General features: G+C 44.6%; 1 long non-coding RNA gene across 1 annotated transcript in view; it reads right to left on the bottom strand.

Moving 5' to 3' along the window:
• Positions 1-13,278, bottom strand: part of LOC129467135 (uncharacterized) — a 29,173-nt gene extending 15,895 nt beyond the window's left edge. The window contains exon 1 of the long non-coding RNA XR_008652272.2: positions 12,833-13,278. This is a non-coding gene — a long non-coding RNA (uncharacterized lncRNA). The remainder of the gene's footprint in view (positions 1-12,832) is intronic.
• Between the last annotated feature and the right edge of the window lie 914 nt (positions 13,279-14,192).

The raw sequence follows: 14,192 nt of genomic DNA, 5'->3' as shown, positions 1-14,192 counted from the left end.
TTTTGTTTTTGAGACAAGGTATTGCTCTATTGCCAAGGCTGGAGTGCAGTGGCGCAATATATGTCTCACTGTAGCATCGGCCTCCTGGGCTCAAGTGATCCTCCTGCCTCAGCCTCCCATGTAGCTGGGACCACTGGCACACACCACCACACCTGGCTAATGTTTGTGTTTTTGTAGAGATGAGGTCTCACTTTGTTGCCCAAGCTAGTCTCGAACTCCTGAGCTCAAGCTATCCTCCTGCCTTGGCCTTCCAAAGTGCTGGGATTATAGGTGTGAGCCCTCTGCCCACATGTTTTGTTTTTATTATAATGGATGTGAAGTGGTTATATACTTTTAAAAATTGAACAGTGAGGCTTGGCACAGTGGCTCATGCCTGTAATCCCAGCACTTGGGGAGGCCAAGGCTGGTGGATCACGTGAGGTCAGGAGTTCGAGACCAGCCTGGCCAATATGGTGAAACTTAGTCTCTACTAAAAATACAAAAATTAGCCAGGTCATGGTGGCACACACTTGTAATCCCAGCTACACAGGAGGCTGAGGTGGGAGAATCACTCAAACCTGGGAGGCGGAAGTTGCAGTGAGCTGAGATTGTGCCGCTGCACTCCAGCCTGGGTGACAGAGCAAGATCCTGTCTCAAAATAAATAAATAAATAAACAAACAAACAAACAAACAATGGCCTAAACTGTGACTAACATAATGTTAACATTTTTCTACATCATTAAGTGTTCTTCAGGGCTGGGCGCGGTGGCTTTCGCCTGTGATCCCAGCACTTTGGGAAGCTGAGGCGGGGGATCACCTGAGGTTGGGAGTTTGAGACCAGCCTGACCAACATGGAGAAACCCCATCTCTACTAAAAATACAAAAATTAGCTGGCCGTGGTGGTGCACGCCTGTAATCCCAGCTACTCAAGAGGCTGAGGCAGGAGAATCGCTTGAACCGGGGAGGCGGAGGTTGCGGTGAGCCAAGATGGCACCATTGCACTCCAAGCTGGGCAAAAATAGCAAAACTGTCGCAAAAAAAAAAAAAAAAAAAAAGTTCTTCAACAATGTCATCTTATTGCCTTTGCAGCATTTCACTGAATAAGATGTGCCATAACTTACTCAACCAGTTCTCTATTATTAGAAACTTAGGTGTTTCCAAATGTTTGGCATTATAAGAGTGCTGCGTATTCACATTTTATACTTTGCTTTACATTTGCTTATAAATTCCTAACAGTGATATTGCTGCGTCATCGCGCATAAACTTTTTTAAAGTTTTGAAATCAATGTCCATTTTAAAATGAAGTTTAAAAAAGGGATGGGAGGACAGAAGGAATTGCTACTGCTGTTACATGCTTAACACCCAAGCAAACATCTATTGAATCAGCTGAGAAATTCCCACACACAATGTAAAGAGTGAGCATTGTCTGTTAGTCCTCCAACAATTTGTCTTTCACCATTGACCTACATTGAAACCTTCAGCTTAGGAAAAGAATGTAGGAGCCTCTTAATGGAAAGCTAGATTCAGTGGTACTTGGGGTGCTAAAATAGTCTGTGTGTGTGTACTTTCTTCTCTGCAGTTCACTACTGGATCCAGAACCAATCTAAATCCTTCTCACTTTGTCCACTACTGAAATATGATGCTATCTCTGTGCTGGAAGTTGCAGAAGTATTTAAGAGTACCCAAGAATAACACAAATGAGAAAATTAACTGAAAAATAACTTCAATAGGAGGAAACATCCAAGAATAAATGACAGGGTAGTAGCTTTCTCCCTTTGGAACTAATTTTCTTTTTTTTTTTTTTTTTTTGAGACGGAGTCTCCCTCTGTCACCCAGGCTGGAGTATAGTGGTGCGATCTCGGCTCACTGCAACCTCTGTCTCCTGGGTTCAAGCGATTCTCCCGCCTCAGCCTCCCAAGTAGCTGGGACTACAGGCATGCACTGGGACTACAGGAGTGTGCCGCCACACCCCGCTAATTTTTGTATTTTTAGTGAAGATGGGGTTTTGCCATTTTGGCAAGGCTGGTCTCAAACTCCTGACCTCAAATGATCCACCAGCCTCCACCTCTGCCTCCCAGAGTGCTGGGATTTCAGGTGAGAGCCACCATGCCCGGCCCAGAACTAATCATTAATTGGTATAGCTTATGCCCTGACAAAGCCTTAGACTTGGGAATCCTGGACAAACTTCAGTTATGTCACTCTATTACTCAGATACCTTGAGCCACCTAAGGGCTTCCTGGTCAATCCAAACCCTCTTGCCTAGCACTCAGTATTCTGGTTTCCCCTGACCTCTCTGCATCTGACTACCCCAGCATGAAGCCTTCCATTCCATCCAAACTGACCTATTTCCTTTATGCCAAACAAGCAGCATATATTCTGGAAAAATCTTTGGACTTGGAGATAGACAATGTGTATTTGAACCCTGGGTCTGCCATTGCTTTATTAGGACCCTGGGGAAAATACTGAATCTTGCTGAGCTTCGGTTTCCTCATTTGTAAAATAGGGATAACGAAGCCTAATTTGTTGTACTATTATGTATATGTTAAACTGGACAACAGAATGTAAAAGAAGCTAGCTCAATGTTGGATATATACTGAGTGCTTGATAGGTAACACAAAGGTCTTGTTTGTCTGGCCTCTGAGCCTTTGCTCCAAACTGTTCTCTTTCTGGAAAAGTCTTCTTTTATCTGAATCCTGCCCATCCATCAAAGCAAGTATGTTTTATCCCTCTTGAAAGCCTTCCCACACCAGTCCTAAGCACTCCCTGGCTATTCTGTTGATTTGGCATTGGTCAGTACTACCTAGTATTGGTTATACTTTTTACAGTGTATTTTTCTTCTCCAAGTGACCTGTCAAGGAGGCAAACTTTCTACTATCTATTTCTTTTCTTTTTTTTTTTTTTAAAGACGGATTCTCCCACTGTCGCCCAGGCTGGAGTGCAATGGCAGATCTTGGCTGACTACAACCTCCAACTCCCAGATTCAAACGATTCCCTGCCTCAGCCTCCCAAGTAGCTGGGATGACAGGCGCCTGCCACCATGACCGGCTAATTTTTTGTATTATTAGTAGAGATGGGGTTTCACTATGTTGGCCAGGCTGGTCTCAAACTCCTGACCTCGTGATCCGCCCACCTCAGCCTCCCAAAGTGCTAGGATTACAGGCGTGAACCACCACGCCCGGCTAACTATCTACTATCTACTGTTTCTTCCCCCAACCCCACTTTTCCACCTCCATATCAAGAGTGTTTCCCACATAGTAAATGCTAAGTATTTATGTATTTATTTATTTTTGCGACGGAGTCTCACTCTGTTGCTCAGGCTTGAGTGTAGTGGTGTGATCTCAGCTCACTGCAATCCACCTCCCAGATTCAAGGGATTCTCCTGCCTCAGGCTCCCAAGTAGCTGAGATTACAGGAGCACACCACCACATCTGGCTTGTTTTTGTATTTTTAGTAGAGACAGGGTTTCACTATGTTGGCCAGGCTAGTCTCAGACTCCTGACCTCAAGGGATCTGCCTGCCTCGGTCTCCCAAATTGCTGGGATTACTGGCGTGAGCCACTGTGCCTGGCCCTAAGTATTTATGCTCACCCTTTTCACTTTCCCTGTGCTTCATGACCTACCTGTGTCAGTAGGTCCATAAGGCTTGCATCAGTCCTTCTAAATGGACTCTCTCCTGAGGCAGTTTTCAGAGAGCCCTGATATCAGTTTGTCCCAACAATAATTAAAATGAATGCACAGCACCTCCCAGCTTACAACAGTAGCCTGTAAAGTTAACAGAAAGGATATTATTACTCTCATCATCCCTATTTCTCAAAGACTAAGAAAGGTCAAGTGATTTGTCCAAGGACACAAAGCTAATGTACAGAAAAACGGGAAACTGAACTCAGATCTACTGCTTGCAAAGTTCATGCTCATGGCCTCACATCATAAAACCTCCTTCTGTATTTAACTGTTCATGACATTTGTTAGTCTCTAAAGTAGTATTATGGTTGAATTTGAGGTCCTTGCCTAAGAAAAAAATGCCGGTGTTCTTGGGTATAGTAACCACCTAAAGAAACCTCTTCAGTGTTTTTGGAGGCATGAAAGGAACAAAAACAATATGCCAGTTCTTGGGGAAATGCTCCAGGTGAGAAACTTGTGTAAATTATTTTCTTGGGGCCCAGAATGACACCTGGGCATTTGGTAAGAAGGTGCCCTTTCCCCTACACCTTAATTAATTGTGACTCAGAGCAGATCTCTTAGAAATGTTTCCCCTACTACACTTATTTTCTCTTTGGTGACCTTCTGTCCCTACCCCTTAAGGCTCAGGGACTTCTCCTCCAAGCCGTGGCTCTGGCACCCCAGGAGGTGTCCCCCTTTGGCCACCATGAACTAGACTTCCTCCAGCAAAGGGCACAACTTTCACCACAGCTCAAGGGCATCTTGGAGTACAGCTGTACACAATCCAAAAGAATCACAGGTGATTCTGATTAGAAGAGATTTTGTAGGACATCCTATCACTACCCGGTTCTCTAGCACACCCGCATACCTCCCAGCTACACATTTCATCCTGACAGCTCAGCAGACATTCTTTAGACTTAGGGAAGGTGTGAATCCACAGATAGTTCACCTGCAATCCAAGGCAGAACCATGTCTCTCAGCTTCCTTGGTCACTGAGTAAGCAACATCCTTTTTGTACAGAGTATAGCTCTACCCTTTGTCTCATTAAAAACTCTTAGAAGCCAGCCTGGTGTGGTGGTTCAGGCTGCAATCCCAGCACTTTTTTGGAGGCCAGTGTGGGAGGGAATGCATGAGGCCAGGAGTTGAAGGCCAGCCTGGGCAATATGGCGAGACCCTGTCTCTAAAAAAAAATTATTTTCTTTTCTTTACTTTGTGTGTGTGTTTCATTTTTTGTTTTTGTTTTTGTTTTGAGGCAGGGTCTCGCTCTGTCACCCAAGCTGAAGTACAGTGGCATGATCACAGTTCTCTGTAACCTCAACCTCCTAGGCTAAAGCAATCCTCCCACCTTAGCTTCCTGAGTAGCTGGGACTACAGGCATGTGCCATCATACCCAGCTAATTTTTTATTTTTTTAGTGATGAGACCTTGCTATGTTGCCCAGGCTAGTCTTGAACCCCTGGGCTCAAGCAATCCTCCTGCCTTGCCCCACGAAAGAAGTGCTGGGATTACAGGCTGAGCCACCATACCAGGCCAAAAGTGTCTTAAAAACAAACAAACAACTCTTGGAAGCCAAATGAATCCTGACTTAACTGTTACTGTAGATTCTGTTGATAACAGTTGCTTAAACTCAACTCTGTCCCCACCATCCCACACTTGGATGCTAAGATCAAAGTTGCCTAGTTGCTTCCAGATTTGTTCAATATGCATTTATTGAACACTACTTCCTAAGTAACTTGCCAGGCACTTGAGTAAAAGGGTGAGGTACAGAATCTTCTCAATTTTTCTCATCCCAATTTCCACAGAAAGTCCTACTTTCTCACAACCAATAAGCCTCATATCAACAGCAAACTCCAAGTTGCACAGAGACTATCACATTTGCAATCTTCTTATTTTTCTGAAACAGGCATTGGCATAAACAGTAACAGCAATGACTTAGGCCATGCTCTTGCCTATAATCCTAGCACTTTGGGAGGCCAAGGCAGGAGGATTGCTTGAGCTCAGGAGTTTGGGACAAGCCTGGGCAACATAGTGAGACCCCCATCTCTATTTAAAACAATAAAAATAAAAAACAAAAAAAACTTATTTATACTCTATTCTGGGCCAAAAATGGGAGTTTGAACTCAATTCATATACTATTTTTGTAGATTGTTACATGTAACCCTAGGTATCATATTTACCAGGTGTCTATTTCCCCATCTTTTTTTTGAGACAGAGTTTGTCACCCAGGTTGGAGTGCAGTGGTGCAATCTCAGCTCACTGCAACATCTGCCTCCTGGACTTCAGCGATCCTCTCACCTCAGCCTCCCGAATAACTGAGACTACAGTTATGCACCACCACACCCAGCTAATTTTGTATTTTTTTGTAGAGATGAGGTGTCACCATGTTGCCCAGGCTGGTTTCAAACTCCTAGGCTCAAGCAATCTGCCCATTTCAGCCTCCTAAAGTGCTAGGATGACAGGCATGAGCCACCTTGCCCAGCCTCCCCACCTCATTTGGTGAAATCCCCTCTCTCTCTCTCACTATGCTATTCCTATTAATTTTCCCACACTCTCCATTCTGTCTCAAACACTAACAGTTCAAACATCTCTTCTCCAGTGATCTTAACCTTGGGACTTAGAATTTTCCCCTGTTTCTTAACAGTACCTCGCCTCCCTGGCTGTTCTTTAGCATAACATCAACTCAGTCAAATGAAATAAACAAACATTTACAGAGTGAAGGGGAGGGAAAGACGGGAAGGGGACAGCTGTGATTACTGACCCATCCTGCCCCAGCTCTCCCTCACTAGGAGTGGTTTTGGGTACAAACTCAGAATGGCAGTTAAGAAGAAAAAAGCCTTGTGTCTTATGCTTTCCTAAAGACCAGCAAGGAACAACTGGAATTTGAAATGTAAAAAAAATACCATTTACAATAGCACCAACAAAAATCAAAACAAAACAAAAACCACTTAGGCCCAAATCTAACAAAATAAATACAGGATCTATATGAGAAAAACTACTGGTGAAGAAAATCAGAGATCTAAATAAATGGAGAGAGAGTCCATGTTACAAGATCAATATACAAAAGCCAGTTGCTGTCATATACTAAATACCAGCAATGAACAATTGGGATTTGAATTTAATTTAATTTTATTTTATTTTATTTATTATTATTATTATTTTTGAGACAGGGTCTTGCTCTGTCACCCAGGCTGGAGTGCAGTGGCATGATCATAGCTCACTGCAGGCCCCACCTCCTGAGCTCAAACAATCCTCACCTCAGCCTCACAAGTAACTAGGACTACAGGTGCATGCCACCATGCCTGGCTTGTTGGAAAAAAAAATTATTATTTTTTTTTATAGAGATGGGGTCTTGTTATGTTGCCCGGGCTGGTCTTGAACTCCTGAGCTCAAGGGATTCCTCCTGTTTTGGCCTCCCAAAGTGGAATTACAGGTGTGAGCCACTGTGCCTGGCTAGGATTTGAAATTTTAAAAAAAGAGATAACATTTATAAGCCTTATTTCTTGGAGTCACGTGGTTCAAGTGAAACGCGGTTTCAGCTTGACTGTGCCTTTTAACCAGAAATCCTGGGGTTGTTGAGACCTTTCCATGGAGTAGCCCAGACCTCATCTTCAATTTTGAGTCAAAATGGATTTTTGAGCGGTTCTAATAGTCACTGGATTCCTCTGAGGTACTATTTGTTGACATTTTTTTTTTTCTCCAAGCCTCTCTCATTTAGGCAGCCAAATTTTCCTCAGAGACTTCCATTCCTCATTTTCAAACCTTCCTGCCTCTTTTGCTTCCAGCTGGTTCCTGAACTTCGGTCTGACATTTCCAATGGTACCTCCAGCCTACAGCAAGTGTCCTGCCTTTGTGGCCTGTTGCCCGGCCATTGTCTGGCTTCTCTGTTCTTCATTCCCCTTTATCTCTACTCTTTCCCTCCTCCTCCCCAGTGCACCGGTCAGGCATTCAAGGGTGGACGTATCATGGACAACTCTGATTGGAGTTGCTTTCTCTGAAACAAATATTTGCATATGTGACCCTCCCCTGCCGCCATTTACCATATGGCTTTTCCTCCATCCCAGCCAGAGGAACTCTCAAATTCATATATATTTTTGGAAATGAAGTTTTCCCCAGATGGTCTCTCCAAAGCACCAAAGCAAGGTCAGAGTTTGTGCATTCTTTCAAAGGTTCTGGGCAGGGGTTAGAACTGCTCGTGTTTTCTTACCCCATCAGCAGTTATTTTGTCAGTGCACCTGATAATGGGACAAAACCCGAGTCTTTCTTAGCCAAAAACACACCGGAGTTTGAGGGAGATGTTAAACCATAAACTGGTGTCCCCAGGGAAAGGAGAGAAACCTGCTCAGTTGCTCAAATAATTTCAAACCAAAGCCCCTAAGGATATTTCCACAGGGAGAGAAAAAGAGTATGAATATTAGAAAGATGATGAGCCAGGTGTGCTGAAAAATTTTCTTAGTCATTCTTAGCCCTAGAAGGGGATGGGGGCAGCCCCACATCTCTACTGGGAAACATACTTCCCCTTTTAAATCAGGAAAGAAAAAAACAACAACATAGCCCCAAATAGAGAATGTTTTCTTTTGTAACTGGAAGCAAACATTGCTGATGGCTTTAACAGCTGTCTGCCAACGTGGCCTGAGCAGCAGGCAAGCTCAAACATTTTCTGAGATCAACACATGTACAGACGTACAGTATATTAGGTCAAATTATAAATCCAGGAATAAAAGAACAAATAAACAAGTTTTGGCTTTCTCTAGGCTTTTGCATCCAACACCAGCTAAATTAGCCTCTGAAGCAGAGGAATCTGGATTCCAAGAAGGCAGTTCTCCCAAAAGTTCAAGTGAAACCTCCCTCTGGTAGGAAAAGAAGGTGCCGTTGTAGATTAACTTGCTGATGACTGACCAGGTCCGGGCTGCTGGGCCCAGCCTAGCCAAGGCTTCCCTGTGTCTTAGCCCAGCAGACTCTGAGGATGTGCGGCAGGTTAACGTTAGGCCTGCCATTGACTTGATCTTTGACCCCAGTAAATCATTTAATATGCCATGTGCCTTTGTCCATATGTTAATGTTTTGTGTAATTCGGATGAGAATTCCAGCAAGTCTGGGTGTGCCACCCATTAGGACTAAAGCTTTTCCATTGGAGCTTCTAGGAGGAACCTTCTGGACAGCTACATTGCATAAAGCTGAAGTACCTCGACGAACCTAATTGAAATGCCTGCAGATGGTGAGACCAGCCTTGCCTGAACTGTGACTGAGAAGTAAAAGAATGAATTTTTTCCTTTGTTATCAAAACTGACACAAAACTTTCAGTTTTGCCTTAGGGCAAGAAACCCACCAGAATGTAACAGGTGGGAGAATACTGGCTTCCACCACTCTACTAGTTATGTGACCTTGAACAAGTCACGTTGGCTAAGTTTCCACAGATGTTAGTGGGTCATGAAATCAATGAAATAGATTGGAACTAAAAAAAAATTTTTTTTTGAGATAGAGTCTTGCTCTGTTGCCCAGGCTGGAGTGCAGCGGCTCAATCTTGGCTCACTGCAACCTCCACCTCCCGGGTTCAAGCGATTCTCCTGCCTCAGCCTTCCGGAAGCTGGGATTACAGACTCCTGCCACCAAGCCCGGCTAATTTTTATATTTTTAGTAGAAACGGGGTTTCACCATGTTGGCCACGCTGTTATCGAACTCCTGACCTTAGGTGATCTGCCCTCCTCGGCCTCCCAGAGTGCTGGGATTACAGGTGTGAGCCACGGCACCTGGCTCTAAAAAATGTTTGAATAAAATAAATTGAGTAGAATAGAAAATACCAGGGCTTAGTCCACAGTAAGGGGAAGTACACGTGTGTATGTATGATTCCTGGGGTCATAATGAACAATAAACATTCTACTATAGGTAGCTAACAAAAAGTTTTCAAGCCAGTGGCTTAGCCCAGTGGTCCCCAACCTTTTTGGCACCAGGAACAGTTTTCACGGAAGACAGTTTTTCCATGGATGGGGCGGAGGAGCTGGTTTTGGGATTAAATTGTTCCGCCTCAGATCATTAGTTAGATCCTCATAAAGAGTGGGCAACCTAGATCCCTCACATGCACAGTTCACAATGGAGATCGCATTCCTATGAGAATCTAATGCCGCCACTGATCTGATGGGAGGTACAGCTCAGGCAGTAATGCCTGCTGTTCACCTCCTGCTGTGCAGCCAGGTTCCTAACAGGCCACGGACTGGTACCAGTCCATGGCCTAGGGGGTTGGGAACCCCTGGCTGAGACCATAAAGCCTCAATCTCCTAGTCTATTTGTTGGAAATAATTCATTTTATATGCATACGTAGATATACATACATATACAAATACACATACATCTAATGAGCACCTACTCTGTGTCAGGCACAGTGAGGGGTGTGTGAGGTATACAGGCATGACAAGGCCCTGTCCCCATGGAGCACTGGCTAGTCAGGGAGCCTATCATAAAATACTGGCATAATGATTTCACTACTATTGTGATTAGGGCCACAAAGATACTTACAAAGGGAGAAGAGAGTATGTTGCAGGGTTCCTGACCTGGGCTGCAAGACCAGGGCCAGCCTTACTGAGGAAGGGACATAGAAGGAGGCAGAGAGTGATGCAGGCAAAGAACTGGGGGCATCCCAGGCTGAAGCACCAGCAAGTCTGAGCAGACCCTGAAGAAGGAGTAACCTGTGCTGGGCCTGCCCCAAAGGCTTCTGTGAGGATGACTAAGGGAGGTGACAGCCAGCGGAAACACAGTTTCTGCAAACTGTAGAGTGTTATTCAAATGTGACCTATTATTTAAAACAATGAATATAAACATGCCTTAAAGGTGAGTTTAGCCGGTGCGGTGGCTCACGCCTGTAATCCCAGAACTTGGGGAGGCCGAGGAGGGTGTATCACCTGAAGTCAGGAGTTCGAGACCAGCCTGGCCAACATGGTGAAACCCCATCTCTACTAAAAATACAAAAAAAAAATTAGCCGGGCGTGGGGGTGGGCACCTGTAGTTCTGGCTACTCGGGAGGCTGAGGTAGGAGAATCACTTGAACCTGGGAGGCGGAGGTTGCAGTGAGCCGAGATCGCACCACTGCACTCCAGCCTGAGTGACAGAGTGAGATTGTCTCAAAAAAAAAAAAAAAAAAAAAAAAGGTGAGTTTGAGCATCCTTTCAATGACTCTTTGCCGGATTCTGTTCTAGGTTCTGGGAATACAGCAGTCAGTAAGACAGACCCTCTGTCCTCCATAAACACAGAGAATGGTGACTTCAGACAGCAGTAAATGCTATGGTGAAATACAAAATTTGGCAGAGGAATAGAGAATAATTGAGGCAGGGAAGGTTCTAGACAGGAAGGCAGGGCTCTCTGAGGGGGTGAAAACCAGATCTGAATAAACTACCTGTCACCCTCTGACAACGTGACCTTGGATACATCACCTAACCTTTCAAGACTCTGTTTCCTCATCTCACAGGACTCACCTGAGAATTAAATGAGATAAGAAATGGAAGTCCTCCAAATACAGGTTAGCATGAATAATGTTAAACAGTGAATATTTAATAAATGCTAAATAATCGAGTGCTTTAATCAAGAACAAAAGTCAGAAGTTTTTTTTAACAGTCCGGGTGCAGTGGCTCATGCTTGTAATCCCAGCACTTTGGAGACCGAGGCAGGTGGATCATTTGAGGTCAGGAGTTTGAGACCAGTCTGGCCAACATGGTGAAAACCCATCTCTACTAAAAATACAAAAAAGTTAGTGGGGTGTGGTGGTACATACCTGTAATCCTAGACACTCAGGAGGCTGTGGTGGGAGGATTGCTTGAATCTGGGAGGTGGAGGTTGCAATGAGCCGAGATGGTGCCTCTGCAACCTCTGCCTCCCGGCTTCAAGCTATTCTCCTGCCTCAGCCTCCCAAGTAGCTGGGATTACAGGCACACGCCACCACACCCAACTAATTTTTGTATTTTTAGTAGAGACGCTTTCACCATGTTGGCCAGGATGGTCTTGAACTCCTGACCTCAAGTGATCCACCTGCCTCGGCCTCCCAAAGTGTTGGGATTACAGGCGAGAGCCACCGTGTCCCACCAAAAAAAGTTTTTTTAAATTAAAAAAATAATAATAGAGTGCTACTAATCTATCATTTAAGATATTAGGAATATGTTTAGAAAGATGTAGAATGGGCCAGGCGCAGTGGCTCACGCCTCTAATCCCAGCACTTTGGGATATGCATACATAGATTTACATACATATACAAAGGAGGATGAGGCAGGGGATCACCTGAGGTCGGGAGTTCGAGACCAGCCTGACCAACATGGAGAAACCCCGTCTCTACTAAAAATACAAAAATTGGCAGGGTGTGGTGGCGCATGCCTGTAATCCCAGCTACTCGAGAGGCTGAGGCAGGAGAATTGCTTGAACTCAGAAGGCAGAGGTTGAGGTGAGCCGAGATGGTGCCATTGCACTCCAGCCTGGGCAATAAGAGTGAAACTCCATCTCAAAAAAAAAAAAAAAAAGAGAGAGAGAGAAAGATGTAGAATGACAAGAAGGAGAAATTAGGGCTTCTGTTTTCAGACAGGCTGGACAAATCCTGCAAAATGAGTCATTATTGAACTTTGTATCAGTTGAGTCCTCTGGGCAGCAGATGCAGAGACAAAATAAGATTTTGGTGGTTGGAGGCAGTAACCCCTGTGAAAGATAAATGAGGAACGAAGCAGAATTGGGTAGGAAAAGCCTCAAACCATGATGTAGCATGTATCAGAATTTCCTTCCTTTTAAAGGCTGAATAGTATTCCATTGTATGAATATATCCCATTTATTTATCTATTCATCCATCAATGGACACGTGGGTCACTCTCACCTTGTGGCTATTGTAGATGATGCTGCTATGGTCATGGGTGTACATTTGTACACCCTGCTGCTTGTTACCCTGCTTCCAATGTGTTTGTGTATATACCCAGAAGTGGAATTGCTAGGTCACATGGTACCCATATGGCTATTTTTTATTTTTTGAGGAATAAATAAATAAAATACTATTTTCCATAGCATCTAATATATACCATGTTAAATTCCCACCAACAGTGCACAAGGGCTCCAATTCCTCCACATGCTCACCAACACTTGTTATTTTCTGAGTGTATTAGTCCCTTCTCACGCTGCTATAAAGAACTGCCCAAGACTGGGTAATTTATTAAGGAAAGAGGTTTAATTGACTTACAGTTCTGCAGGGCTGGGGAAGCCTCAGGAAACTTACAATCATGGTGAAAGGTGAAGCAAATATGTCCTTCACATGGCAGCAGGAGGTAGAAGTCCTGAGCAAAGGGGTAAAGTCCCTTATATTAATAAAACCATCGGCAGGGTGTGGTGGCTCACGCTTGTAATCTCAGCACTTTGGGAGGCCGGGGCGGGCGGATCACGAGGTCAGGTGATCGAGACCATTCTAGCTAACACAGTGAAACCCCGTCTCTACCAAAAATACAAAAAAAAAAAAAAAAAAAATTAGCCGGGCGTAATGGCGGGCGCCTGTAGTCCCAGCTACTCAGGAGGCTGAAGCAGGAGAATGGCATGAATCCGGAAGGCAGAGCTTGCAGTGAGCCGAGATCACACCGCTGCACTCCAGTCTGGGCGACAGAGCGAGACTCCGTCTCAAAAAAAACAAAAAACAAAAAACAAAACCATCAAATCTCGTGAGAACTCACTCACTATCACGAGAACAGCATGGGAGTAACCGCCCCCATGATTCAATTACCTCCCACCGGGTCCCTCCCATGGAGATTATGAGAACTACAATTCAAGATTAAATTTGGATGGGGACATAGTCAAACCGTATCACTGAATTGTTTGTTTGCTTGTTTGTTTGTTAAATAGTAACCACTCTAGCCAGGCTGGCATGCAGTGGCACAATCATAGCTCACTGGGCTCAAGCAATCCACCCGTCTCAGCTTCCCAAGTAGCTGGCACTATAGACATGTGCCTCCAGGCTCCGCTAATATATTCTTTGTAGACATGGGGTCTTGGTATGTTGCCCAGGCTGGTCTCAAACTTCTGGTCTCGTCCTTGTGCCTTGGCCTTTCAAGGTATTAAGATTACAGGTGTGAGCCACTGCGCTTGGCCTTGAGCATCTTTTTATGTGCTTATTGGCCACTTGAATATCTTCTTTGGAGAAATGTCTATTCAAGTCCTTTGCCCATTTTTTTTTTCTTTTTTTTTGAGACAGAGTCTCACTCTGTCACCCAGGCTGGAGTGCAGTGGCACAATCTCAGCTCTCTGAAACCTCCGCCTCCTGGGTTAAAGTAATTCTTCTGTCTCAGCCTCCTGAGTAGCTGGGACTACAGGTGCGTGCCACCACACCCACTAATTTTTGTATTTTTAGTACACATGGGGTTTCACCATATTGGCCAGGCTGGTCTCGAACTAATGACCTAGTGATCCACCCACCTCAGCCTCCCAAAGTGCTGGGATTACAGGTGTGAGCCACCATGCCCGGCCCCTTTGCTATTTTTTTTTTTTTTTTTTTTTTTTTTTGAGATGGAGTCTCATTCTGTTGCCCAGGCTGGAGTGCAGTGGCGTGATCTCGG

The sequence above is a fragment of the Symphalangus syndactylus genome, chromosome 2 (assembly GCF_028878055.3).
Source record: "Symphalangus syndactylus isolate Jambi chromosome 2, NHGRI_mSymSyn1-v2.1_pri, whole genome shotgun sequence".
NCBI lineage: Eukaryota > Metazoa > Chordata > Mammalia > Primates > Hylobatidae > Symphalangus > Symphalangus syndactylus.
This window is presented reverse-complemented; position numbering and strand designations above follow the sequence as displayed.